Here is a 14,132-nt window from a genome sequence, read left to right on the forward strand (position 1 = left end):
CAAGCCAACCCTGGGGGATCAGCTTGGGCCCCACCCTGCCCATCTAACAGGAGAAAGAGAGGAATGACTCATCGTGTAAGGGAGCAAGGATCCTGGAGCTCACGCATTCTCCTGCACGCACCACTGTAGCCCAGAAGGAAGTCAAGATCCAACCCAGAAGACCTCCCAGAAAATCAGGCTATGTGGGAGCCTGCCCACAGGGTTTTTTTTTTTTTTTTTTTACTGCCCTTTGAGTTTTGGGCTTCTTGGGTAAACAGCTTTCAGGAAAAGACACTTTTAGTTGGGATTTCTGGACTATCACTGCAGATTAGAGCTTTGCTCATCAGAATGTGGTTTTCCTGGCCAGGCAGTTTGGATGGTCAACTGGGAACTTGTTACAAATGCAAACCCTCCCCAGTCTCTGAATTTTAACAAGACTCCCTGACAATTCTTCCCCATGGGAAGGTTTGAGAAGCAGTGGATGAGAGCATCTGTAAAGCACTGGACAGGAGCATTGCAGGTTCATGCACTGTTTTTTTTTTTTTTAAAGATTTTATTTTTATTATTTTTTTATTGGAAAGGCGGATATACAGAGAGGAGAGACAGAGAGGAAGATCTTCCGTCCGATGATTCACTCCCCAAGTGAGCACAACGGGTCGATACTATGCCGATCCGAAGCCAGGAGCCTCTTCCGGGTCTCCCACGCGGGTGCAGGTTCCCAAAGCTTTGGGCCGTCCTCTACTGCTTTCCCAGGCCACAGGCAGGGAGCTGGAAGGGAAGCGGGGCTGCCGGGATTAGAACCGGCGCCCATATGGGATCCCGGGCGTGCAAGGCGAGGACCTTTAACCACTTGCGCCACCGCGCCGGGCCCTCATGCACTGTTTCTTATTTGCAATAGATTTTGGCCTAAATGTTGAGAATTTTTAAGAGATTTATTTATTTATTTGAAAGGCAGAGCAAGCAAGAGCGAGAGAGCAGTATCTTCCATCTGCTAATTCACTCCCCAAATGGCCACCACAACCATATCTGGGCCAGTCTGAAGCCAGAACTAGGAAATCCCCTATCTACATCTATATGGGTGGCAGGAATAAAAATAATTGGGCTATCCCCTGTTTCCTTCCCAGACACGTTGGCAGGAAGTTGGATCAGAAATGGAGTAGCCAGGAGTAGATATAGTACTGCAGAACCACAGTGCCATAAAGCTAGTCCCAATGTTGACTATTTTTTAAAAAGATCTGCTTATTTTTATTAGAAAGACACATTTACAGAGGAGAGGAGAAAGATCTTCCATCCCCTGATTTACTTCCTAAGTGGCTGTAACAGTTGGAGCTGAGCTGATCTGGAGCCAGGAGCTTCTCCCAAATAGGTCGGGGTCCCAAGACTTTGGGTTGTCCTTTTCTGCTTTCCCAGGTCACAGACAGGGAGCTGAAAGGGAAGTGGAGCAGCTAAGACACAAACCGGCACCCATATAGGATCCTGATGCATGCTGGGCAAGGATTTAGCCGCTAGGCTACTGCACCAGGCTCTGTTGACTATTTTTTAAAAGTTTAATTAACAGCTAAAATACTGCATGTTCTTCCCATATGAAGGCTCCCATCTGTATACATGAGAATCTGTGGTATTTTAAAGACATGACAAAAATACTGCAGAATGAGCACTACTAACACAGGCTGGGTGAGTGCTAACAGTGTTCAGGACCAGTTGGTTCTGGATGCTTGCCGCATTTGCTGTGTGACTTTCCCGATTCCAGCTCCCTTGCTGTGAACGTGGGAAAAGGGCACCACTACCACTGACCTGTCAAGGGTGAAGGGATCCTGTGTAGAATCTGTATGGTTTTTAGGTACAACAAATGTTGAGAAAATGTAAGCTGTTACTAGATTAGTATTGAAATGTCTGTCAAGCTATCAGTTTGCTTGAGAAAAGCTACTAGGACTTCATGTTGTCTTAGTCCAGGGCTAGCTCCAAGAGTCATGAGCAGTTCCTTTATTTAATGAGCTTAGCAATAATGAAAATCCAAATTATTCTCTTTGCCACCTGTCTTGCTAGCTCAGAGGTACGTACCAGGGAAGCAGAAGGCACAGGAAAGGCGGGGAGCCCTGCTGGTAAGCAAGGGTGTAAGCCCACTTCCCAGAGAACAGGCAAGGACGGGAGCAATCTACTACACAGAGCCAATGCAACACTGTGACAACACAGACCCTCAAGGGGAATAGAAGGATTCAGTTACCCTCTCTGAAGTCCCATTTGTTTAAAGTCTAACCTGAGGACAGTAAAGCCGCTTGCCTCACAGCTTGGGGAGCGGAGTACACATGCCTGTGAGGAATGCAGTGGAGTATGGACATGGGCAGTGCTGGGAGACCCACCACAAACCGGGTCTATATCTGTGCCACACAATTATGTGTTTCCTGGAGTCTAGGAATCTGATGTGGATTTGAGAGCAACGGAGTAGCTCGGTCTCTGTGAATACTGTGTGATTCAGAGAAGACCCCGAGTCTAGGGACCCTCTGTCCTACTTGCTGTCTCCAACAACAGAATATGGGGAAGAGCAGATTTGGAAGTTGGTTTGAAAACACTGTCACTAGATGTTTGTCAGTACCAGTTGGAAAGCAGAAAATGACAAGATAACCTCCAGTGCAGCCACGAGATTCTTGACCAAGACTGGCGTCAGAGATAAGCAGGATGGGTTAATAAGAACCTTCATGTCCCTGGACTGGACTGTAAGCTACACGAAAACAACACATTCACAAAAGCAAATCTGAAAAACAGCAAACAGTTGCTCTTTGGATGCAGTGGCACCAGAGATAACTTTTTAGATGTGCTTGGTTTTGTTGTTTTTAAAAAACCAGAGGATTTTTGAAATCCCTGTAAAATGCAATGGTGGCAAATAGTTCTATTTTTCCAATAGTTCCCGGCCAAATGAAGGAGGTGTCAGGTGCCCACCCATGGCAGTGGCTTGCAAATCATTTTTGGGTCTACAGATACTTTAAAAAAATATTTATTTATTATTGGAAAATCAAATATACAGAGAGGAGGAGAGACACAAAAGAAGACCTTCCATCCTCCTCTTCCTTGGGGAGGAAGATGATTAACTCCCCAAGTAGCCGCAACAGCCGGACCTAAACCAATCCAAAGCCAGGAGCCAGGAGCTTCTTCCAGGTGCCCCAAGGCTTTGGACCATCCCTGACTGCTCTCCCAGGCCACAAGCAGGGAGCTGGATGGGAAGCAGGGCTGCTGGGATTAGAATCGGTGCCTATATGGGATCCCAGCGCATGCTAGGCAAGGACTTTAGCCTCTAGGCTACTGTGCTGGGCCCTGTACAGATACCTTTTAATAAACACAGTCTTTCCTGATTCACCAACATATGAAGCAGACACAGTACTTTCAATTAAATTTATTTGTATGCTCCACTTAAACCCAAAAAATCAGTATATTAACAACTACAGGTTGGATACACATTTAAATACAGACAGGATTCAACGGTTAGAGATGTCTTAAATGTTGGACTCCTACAGTGTTGGGGAAGACAGTGTAGGATACCTAGGGGATCAAGACAACTGTCAGGCACTCCTCCACAGAGGCCTCCAGATGTCCTGAGAGGTCATGGGCAGGCAAGAATGTCTCCAGTCCGATGGCAAAGAAAAACTAATGCAGGGTCTGGTGCAATAGCCTAGTGGTTAAATCCTTACCTTGTATGCACCAGAATCCCATGTGGGCATCGGTTTGTGTCCTGGCTGCTGCATTTCCCATCCAGCTCCCTGCTTGTGGCCTGGGAAAGCAGTAGAAGATGGCCTATAAGCCTTGGGACCCTGCACCCACCTGCAAGATCAGGAAGAGGCTCCTGGCTTCAGGTGGGCTTATCTGTGGCCATTGTGGCCACTTGGGGAGTGAATCAGTGGACAGATCTTTTTCCTTGTTTCTCTTCCTCTCAGTAAACCTGATTTTCCAATAAAGGTAAATAAATCTTTATTTAAAAAATAGAATGAAAACCAAATGCGGAAGAGGCATGAAGGGTTGAGACCAGGAGCAGAGTGACACAGGCCACGACTGTGCAAAGCTTGGGCCAGGGGCACTTGGTGAGGCTTGGGTTTGCAAGGGGAGGGGCGGAGAGCAGGGACCCTCAGCCCCAACTCATTGAAGTAAAAAGGCGTGGGCTGAGCAAAGGGAGAAGGAGGAGAGGGAGCAACTAGGACTCAAACCACCCAGCATAGAAGCTGCAGGCAAAGGAAAGATGAAGTGGCCCTGGAGGAAACGGTCCTTATGCTGTTGCATGGGAATTTCACAGGAAAAGGTGAAGGGAAGTAACAGTGAGCTAAGAACACTGTCAGGGAGGTGCCGAGGACACCCGAGCGGGACACAGGAAGAGCCAGCAAAGGAACAAAGAATTCAAAGTGCAGAAAGAATCAAGCAAAGGATAAACAGTTCAAAGGCTGCTTTCAAAATGTAAGTCCACACAGAGATAGCGTACTGCAAACCTGGTAGGATAAAACAAATGGCTTAAAAGGAGGCCAGAGGCTCAGCCCCTAGAATCAGCTAAGGAAATTAGAGCTGACTGGATATACAGAGGGTTTTGGTGGGACTAAGTGTTGAAAAATTATTTGCCAGGTGGTAAAGAATATGAATAATTCCTTTTCCAGTATTCTGTAAGGATCCAGTGAACATGCCTGTAAGTTCCTCCATGAATACGTGACAGTATTACCAGAAAAGCACATCTAAGTCACCCTCATCCAGCATGTAGGAACCAAGGAGGAAGAGATGGTCTTGTTTATCAGGGATGGACTAATGACCACCTTTAGGAAGGAAGGCAGAGGTGAGGAAAGACCGAGTCTTGGACTGCTCAATGGCCACAAGAAGGAGGCAGTTGCCCTCGTCAGTTTGAATTACAGCTTTGACTGTCCTGCCCTTGGACTGAGGAGTGTTGCTGCTCCAAGAGCCACAAGGAGCTGTCCTCTGTGTACCAGGAACGGCACCTGCATCTGCCTAACAATGGCCCTGAGAGACAGTATTCTGGCATAGAGATTAGAAAACCAGAAGTTGGACAGGGTACAGTGAAACACCCAAGTTATATAGATGAAGTGGGGAGCCAGGCTTAACCAACACCAGGAGCCTCACTCTGGAATCTCCCCTGGGCAGCTGGGTCTTCCAGGCCTCAGGGCCTCAGGGCGCTTCCTGCTGGGTGGCCCATGCAGGTATTTGGCTACATAGATATTTCTAGTGCCACTATACTGAAAACTAGATCAGCAGCAGGGAATTGCAGCTTAAGAAACACAGAAACCTTCTTGCATAATGACACAAGGCAGAGGCATGACGACACATTATGATTTCTTGGACTAAAAAGTTAGTCTGATGTTCTGTGCAATCCCGGCACCAGGGACTCTTACACATACTTGTGTTTACACCATTTCCAGCATAAAGCTGTAGACTTCCTAACTGGCTAATAAGAATGGATCCTCACCAAATGAAGGTCCCAAACAACTATAGTCAAGAAGCCAGAGTACAGCTGTTAACAATACATAGAACCTATATGTTCCCCTTCTTTATTTCTGTGTATTTGGCAAAGAGTTAGGGATTTTCCATCCATTAATCTCCTCCCCGACTGTGATGGCCAATAGGCCAGGCTAAAGACAGAGGCTGGCAACTCAATCCAGATCCTTCACATGGACAGCAGAGACCTAAGAATCGGAGCCACCACCTGCTATCTGCCAAGGTATGTACTAGCAGGAACTTAGAATTGCCAGTGGAGGCAGGACTGAAACTCAGGAACTCTAAATGGAATGCAAGCATCCAAAGTTGTGTTTTGTATGCCAACCACCTGTCCTGACACTATATTTCTCAAAAGTAGAATTAATAATTTCTAGGCCTGGTACCTCTCCAGTATTTCTGAAGCGAATAAAACACCATAGATGGAGGCAAAGTCAAGGCCATTTGGCATCTGAAGTGTAGGGAAATGTTTCTTGGCTTCTCAAGCTGTCTGAGGTCATCAAAGAAGTGCTCTAGAGGGCTGGCTTGGATAAACTTATGACCTCTCATTGGCCCTGTAGTCTCAAAAAGTTTTATGGGAAGGCTACTAATAAACTATGTGTGTAAATGCTACACCAGCTAGTTAAAAAATAATAACTTACCTGCTACTGCTGCTCACTTATACTACATATTTTCTGCAAAACACATCTATTTACCTTTCCTTCTAATAAAATACACCCAGCAATAAATAAAAGGCAGTAAAAGTACCCGCAGATTGCTGTTAAAATTTGATATGTATTTTAATGACAACTTTTAGTATACAGTTTTTGGACAGATCAGGGATTATTTGAACATAAGCACCCAATAAGGACATGACTGAGATCAACACCAAAGTACAGACATAATAATTTGTCCTAAGCACAGTGTCTGTGCCCAGAGAATTTAGATGGCTCCCCCGAAAGATCAGATTGCATTTTAAAATGGTCAATATACTTCCAGCAATGAGTCACTGGCATAAAAATGCCACCATAAAACACTTCAGTCTGTTTTGTTTTTAAAACTGCAGTCTGGTGAATTTGGTTCACCATCTCTTACACAAATGTTACAGCACGGAGTTGGGGGTCTTTATGATTTCAGGGCTTCTCTGTTTTATAAAGAAATCCTCTCAAAAGGGGTATGCAGCCACTCCTTCAAGATCTGAACACATGTTAAGGAAAGTGGCCTAAATAAGGTGGAATTTAAAAAACAAACAAAAACCCCTGGTCAGTCCTCAATTGATTCTGCACTTCAGGCCCATCCTGTCTGCCTGGGGGCTCCTGGGCCACTGGCTGGCAGCTTTCCCTGTGGGCCTAAAGCATCAAAGAACAGGCTGAGGTCACAGGACCGGTCTGCTGCTGCCCTCCTCCCTAGGCCCCTCTTACAGAGCAGATCACCTGTCTTCCTGTGGTTTCCTGCCCACTGCATCTTGCTGAAACACCAAGGAATGCCACGTAAACAAAATTTCTTCAGCATTTGCAACTATTTGAAAATGGCTTCAAAAACTATGAGGTGTTCCCCACCCCCTAAGATAGAATTCTGAGCAAAACACCACTAGGTTCAGCAGCCACAGAGATGCAGATGCATTCCTTTTCCTCCTGCAGACAATTCAGAAGGCTCCCAAGTCACAGGAAACACAGGCTGGGAACGACAGGCCCCGACATCTGTTGAAACTACTCTTCCATCTGTCACTGACCGTGGCCACTGACAACTACAGTTCTTGGGGTCTTGAATGGGCCAACTAATCCATGCCTTTTCCTCTGGGCTTAAACCATTTCCAACAGGAAGGGGTCTGCCATGTTTTTAAAGATCTTCAAGGAAGAATTCACAACTCCTGGTCCGGTCAGAAATCTCCCTGTGCCTTTCCCCACACTCCAAACACACACAGTCATTCCTGTGGTCCTGCCATCAACAGGAAAGTCCTATAGCCAGCAGCTTTAAAAAGACCCACCTAAAAACCAAATTCCCCTTAACACTTTTTGAGGGGCAGAGACACAGACAATTCCCATCACTGGTTCCGTAACAGCAGGGACAGGCCAGGCAGAAGCCAGAAGCCTCCCAGGTGGGTAAAGGGAACCAAGAACTAACTCCAGGTGTCACATGGATAGCAGGGACCCAACTCCTTGAGCCATCACCTGCTGAATTAACCAGTATCTAGAGCACAGCAGTTACTTAGTGCAGACAGATGTCCCCAAACAGTACCTTAATCGCTATGTCAAAGGTGCACCCCAAAGAGAAATGTCCTGACCTTACAATGAAATGCATTGAAAACACTGAATGATGAATACGATGCAAACATTCCAATGAAAAGATCTCTGGCACACATTAACTTACGTGTTCTGTCAGTTGGTTCTCCTCAGCCTTCCTCTGTGGGAAGTCATGCTTCCCCTGTATCCTAGTCCTTTTCTGGAAGCTCTGTGGAACTGATGAAGAAAGTCTGGCCATTTGTAACTCAGAGGGGATGAGTGTTAGAGATATGCTTAAACATTTGGGTTTTTAAAAAGATTTTTTATTAAATATTTGATTTTGATTATTATATCTAGGCAACTGCTAAACCACAGAAGAGTTTATGGCCAAAAACAGGTTGGAGATCTATGCAGAGATTAAACCCCATTTCACACATGAAATTTCAGGGACAAATTATGTAATCAAAGAAAGGGAAAAAAATGAATTTCCATTATACCTGATCAGGGGTTCACAGACCTAAGGCATGAATCACTGAGTCAAAACCTAAGGAAGTTAAAAAAAATGCTGACTTTGCTTCCTTAGACCACAAGTTCCCACTATACATGAAATAGGCATCAATGCTGATCACAGAGAGATGTACTAAAATGATTGGCAATCAAACACAAGACTGCCAAACGCAACCTGTGGACTGCTCAGTCATAACACACAATAGAAAGCAGAAAGCAGAACTTCTAAAACCTCACTTATAACTATGTCAAGGTTGGCAAAAATATGGGCCCGGCGGTGTGGCGCAGCACTGACCATTGCGCTCACTTGGGGAGTGAATCATCGGAAGGAAGATCTTCCTCTCTGTCTCTCCTCCTCTCTGTATATCTGACTCTCCAATAAAAATAAAATCTTTAAAAAAAAAAAAATTAGAGTTAGACCCAGCATGGTAGCCTAGCAGCTAAAGTTCTTGCCTTGAATGTGTCAGGATGCCATGTGGGCGTTGGTTCATGTCCTACTTCCCATCCAGCTCTGGGAAAACTGTAGAGGATGGTCCAAAGCTTTGGGATCCTGCACCCGTGTGGGAGACCCGGAGTAGGCTCCTGGCTTCGGATCGGCTCAGCTCCGGCTGTTGCAGCCACTTGGGGAGTGAATCAGCAGACAAAAGATCTTTCTTTCCTGCTCTCTGTAAATCTGATTTTTCAATAAAATAAAAAATGATAGATCTTAAAAAAAACAGGGCCAAGTGAGTTTTCATTTTATGTCAATTTTTACTGTGCCAACTTCAAGAAGACAGGGGTGGATTCTGGGGTGGACATCAAGAAGATTGTGTAGAGCTGGATATGAACCTGAGGCCATGGCTCCATTCCTAGATCGGCTTCTGAGGATTTTTAATCCAGTACCTTGCTACCTCTGGCAACCAATCTTTAGAATCAAATTATCACTTCCACTGGCCCTGACACTCCTTCTCTGCAGTTACTTCTTCCACTGAATACAAACAACTTATGGCCAAGTGGAGGATATTTTAGTATAAGAATATTGTAAAGGCCAAAAGAAACTTCATCTGTGCTGCTAATGACTCCTGGTGGGCCAGGGCTCAAGTCAGACACTTATTTAAAAAAACAAAAAACTCATTTATGTCACTAAAAATCCTGTTGTTTCACACTCTAAAGAAAATTGAATCCATTAATAAAGATGTTTAGTCTTACCAATTTTTAACGAGCAAATTTTAATAATGCCTTTTAAATTTTCCAGACAAAGCAATCAAACTTTCTGAAAAAATCGCTACACTTACCCCTGTAGGCACAAACATGCTTAAGTCCAAATGGCAACAAGTGCTATCATCACAAAAGAGACCTCACTGTCCCAAAACCCAGGAACCAGGCTGGTTTATCCCAAAACCTGAAGAGAAGTAGCAGTAGTTCCTCTGGATCCTCTTTCCAAATAGTTTATTAATAACAGCCTCCCCTTTATCCAAAAGTTATTTTTAATTATGAACCTGCCAAGTGATAAGAGAAATAACAACACAAACATTTTCCCCCAGACAGTAAGGAGTCCAGATGACTCACGGCCCCAAGTATATGTACCTCAAGAGACTATCATTTTCATAACAGTTGTAAGAATAAAGGGAAGCCACCCTCCTGCCCAGGGTTTTAAAGCGTATCAAACTGCAGCTTCACATCTGACACAATCTACAGGGCCACAGAACCAGTAGAAATGGGAATGGCAAAGATGTCAGTTCACTGAATAAAAACATAAAACCAAGTAAGGCACAAGGACCCAAAGGAACAACACAGAGCTAGTCTACCATGTTTGAGTTATTATGATTTATAACCCTTCTATTTTGTTCTAAGGTGCATTACAGGTCATAAGAACTCTACGGTTGGTATAATACAACTAAAAAAATCTCCAGAGCATTTTTCGAAAACTTACTCTTCTCTATTGCATTATGCAAACTCTGAGCAAGATCATATGAGACTATTATTGGCAGTAATCAATAAACTCATTACAATGCAGAGTGAGGCATGAGGCTCATAATCCTCCCGCGTGGTGTCAGCAGCGTGCATTACACGTGGACTCTAGTCAGACTTCTTATGCTGCTTCTGGATGTCCGTAGGCAGCATACAAGGGAACACGCACTGCTAACATACTCAGCCGGTGCTGGTTTGCATAACGGGAAAATCTTGCTGCATTCTTGTTTTTTTTTAAAAAATTTTATTTAAGTAACTGGAAATGGGGTAGGGGAATTAAATGTCTGACAGTGTGAGAACCACTGTTCTCTAAATTTACTTCAACCACAAGAGTATCAGCAGGACTGAGACTTCTCCACTTCGGCCGCAGGTGTGCATGTGTTCACAGCTCCTGGCCCAGCCAGCTGGGCGGAGCCCACAGGAAGGATACATGCAGGGCACTCACAGGAAACATGCAAGTTCAGCATCTACAGTTATGTCCACATAATTAAGCATAATTGGGAATTCCAGAATGATTCAACATCTCTCTATTATAGTCCATTACCTCTTGGAGACTAAAGTTTACATATTTTTAGGAATGCATTGAGCAGGATATGAAAGGTGGGAACTTCCTATATGTAAAATCAAGAATAGAACTGACCTTAATAATAATTTTGGTGTTTTTTAAGTATTTACTGAATAATTCTGTGAGATAAAAAAAAAAAAACTTCCAACCAACGAAAGTAAATAAAAAAATTAAACACTAATCTACAGTAAAAGTTGCTACACAAGACATTTATTAATGTTCTGTTGTATTTACAGATTTAATATCGCAAACCAAGGTGAATTACCACTTGGGCAGAAAGCGCATCATTCTGTTTATAACTCATCGGATTCTGCTAACACACTGTAAAAGCAAGTAGTACAGCATATTAGGGACCATCTCCAAAGTTCCAAGCTAGTTTTTCTTTGCTTGTATACTTGATCCTCTGGGACTGTCATCATGAAGAGTATCAAGAGTTATATTTTAGCAATTCAGCTGCATTTGTCCTTGTCCTTTCTGTTATACAGTGACACCTGTAGAGTTCCTTAGGTATACATCACACAACAAGGTACTGTAAAATCTCAAATACAGACTATATAAAAAATTAATGTTTATTATTGACCAATTAAGAACATAGTTTTTGACCACATCTTTAATGTATTTTGCACTAGAATTGTTTCCAGATATTCACACAACACAACTGAATACATTTCTAGATTAATTTTTAACAGCAAATATGGATTAATGTGCAGAAATGCAATAATAACGTAAGTTTTAACTTTTGAGAAAACCCCTTCAAATTGCCAGCATTATCTGTATCTTACACTAAATGTTTGATTCCAAATTCATCTTGAGATGGAGGATGAATAAAGCAAGACTGCCCCCTACTGACTGCAGGGACGTGGCTCATGCTATTTAAAATGGCTACAAACAATATATAAGGCATTGATACATCACAGACTTGATTGCAAGAGCTTTTTCAAACATTAACCACTAATGATTCAATGATTACAGAATTCGGCATTAACTATTAAAATTTTACACCTAGGAACAAATAGAGAGAAATGACCTTTTTCAACAGTACTTTATTTTTTTTTAAAGCAGGTGATTAATCTTCTGTGTTCTGCATCTTGATTCACTTCCTGCAGGTGCTCTCTTGCTTCTTGAGAGAGAATTCATACACGCAGGAAGGCCTTTGCCAGAAAACATCTGCCAGAGAAGGACATTGAATATTGAGACGCGGTTAGCTTGTTATTTTGGCTGGGAGAAGGATGTAGTCACAAAGGCAGGCAGGATGTTTGCAGACACAAGAAGTGCATTTTAACATAGCTCGACGATTACTATATACTGACATCATAGTACTCAGTAAACATTAACATTTCTGTTCTTGAAGTTCGCCAAGCCCCAGAACTAAAAAGAACTGGCATGCTTTCTCTAAAACACACAAGAAGTCAGGAGTTTTTCTCTTCAGGCTTCTCAGCAACAGCGCAGAACAGAAGCTCCACTTCACCCCTCCTCTTAATCCTGTCAGCAATGCTCAAAGTTGGGACAGGAGAGAATTCAAAGAGAGGCAATGTTCCTAATCCACCTGCGGCTGCCATCTAACCTGAAAATTCTGTCAGGTCTACACAAGGACAACTTCCAGCGGTGCCAGCGGTGCCAGCGGTGTCACACTTTACTGAGACACAGCCTAGCAAAGTTAAAAAGCTATGAAGTCAGACAGTAACTATTATCCAAAAATAAATTTTCTTTCCACACCAATGTATATTGGGGCACATTTATCTGAAAATAACAAAAATGAGGATATTTCAAGAAGTTCATGCAGAACACATATAATTAAAAACTGTATTTATTAATGTTTAAGCATTTATAAGTATTCTTGCATATGCAGCCCCCAATTTTTTTAAAGTTTGAAACATACATGGTTGCAATAAATGTTCTCAAAATTATGTCCATATATTTTGTGAAATGCAGGATTCATCTAATACTTGTGCAGTGCTTCTGCCTTTACTTCTCCACCTCTCCAGACCTGCCTTTGTGATCAGACAGTGCACAATGAGGAGACTGCAACACTGCAGCAACATTGCAGCTAAGTCCCATTTTGGAAGGCTCAGCACTCCTCCCTCTCTTACTCCCCACCGACGGCCTCACCGACTTGGACGATGGAAGGCAGCACCCTGTCTCTCTGCTACCCTTTCGGCCCCACTTACGTATGCCAAATAAACCTAAACACTTTCTTTAAAAAAAAAAAAGGAAAAGAAAAGGATAAACACTTTCCCAAAGCCCAAATTCGTAACTTACAACACAATATAAGAGCAGCTTTAGACTGAGATTCATGAGAAACAAAGATCTCGGCATGTGCACAGACAGAGCCAAAGACAACCGACGGACTGGTGTCAAACAGAGGCCTCCACAGTGCAGGCAATTCATCGCAAACCTCAACCGTTTCAGTTATTAGTCAGGTTCGATTAGCAGATAAAAGCTGACAAAACAATGGCTATCCAAACACAGAGCTTACAAGAACACATACTCCAGGCCAGATAACCACCTGGACACTTGCTAGGTTCATGCTGCTTTAGCACTGGCAGGCCTTTAACAGAGTCCTCAACACCGCCAGTTCTCCAACGATCTTTGTTACCAGCAGGCGTCTCAATCAGTGTACAAACTGCCAGTGAATGGTGGCAGGCGAGGCACTGCTGTTAAGACCTGGAGGTGGGCTCGGCCATCCTGCCTGACGTGTGCACACTGCAGTACATGCGGGTCTCCCAGACAGTGGCTGTTCCTGCTGACCCATGGAGCAGATCAGCACAGTTCATTTTAGTTTCAAGAAGGAGACAACCAGTTCTCCTTGGACTTCAGTTTTTTCAAGTCAACTCCCCTGGAATCGCCATTTCTTCTGTCTTGCTGCTTTGTAACACACCCACTACCTGGGTGAATGAACTTGCTTTAATAAAGAGAAGCATGAAGGAACAGGGAAAAAATTAGAGAAAGGGAGAGATAACAGCATCTCATGGGCAAAAAAAAAAAAAGGAAATGCTTGATGCCTAACAATATAGCTCACAAGAATCACTTCTTACTTATGAATGGATCTACTATAATAAATAGCAAGGCTTGAAAACTTTTCTTTAAAAGTTTTCGAATAAACAAAATAAGATTTTGAAATACACTATACTGAGTGCTTTCAGTGAATCCAGCAGTATTCCCACCTTCCATCCGTGGTTGTTCCGCCCTCACTGAACTGGCAGTGTCAGAGTGGTGTTCCATAAAGATGCGTTTGTCAGTGAAATGACAAACAAGAAAAGACCAGACATGCATGTCTTTACATTTTTCACCATTCAGCTAACAGTGCTTTCCTGGAACATCGTGTTTCTCCTGCTTGCTCCCAGCCATGCACTGCTGGACACTGCTGGACGCACCTTTGGCAGTTTCTCCAGCTAGGTCACTGAGCTTACTCCTGTGCTGTTTTTTAAACAAGCAGGAACTCTTTTTTGTTTTGT

General features: G+C 43.4%; 1 protein-coding gene across 1 annotated transcript in view; it reads right to left on the minus strand.

The window, feature by feature from the left end:
* Nucleotides 1-10,860: 10,860 nt before the first annotated feature.
* Nucleotides 10,861-14,132, minus strand: part of NDFIP1 (Nedd4 family interacting protein 1) — a 39,465-nt gene continuing 36,193 nt past the window's right edge. The window contains exon 8 of the mRNA XM_041001126.1: nucleotides 10,861-11,844. The gene's annotated coding sequence lies outside the window, so the exon portion shown is untranslated. The remainder of the gene's footprint in view (nucleotides 11,845-14,132) is intronic.

This window comes from Ochotona curzoniae, unplaced genomic scaffold (genome assembly GCF_017591425.1).
Source record: "Ochotona curzoniae isolate NIBS_2020 unplaced genomic scaffold, NIBS_Ocur_1.0 contig_1, whole genome shotgun sequence".
NCBI lineage: Eukaryota > Metazoa > Chordata > Mammalia > Lagomorpha > Ochotonidae > Ochotona > Ochotona curzoniae.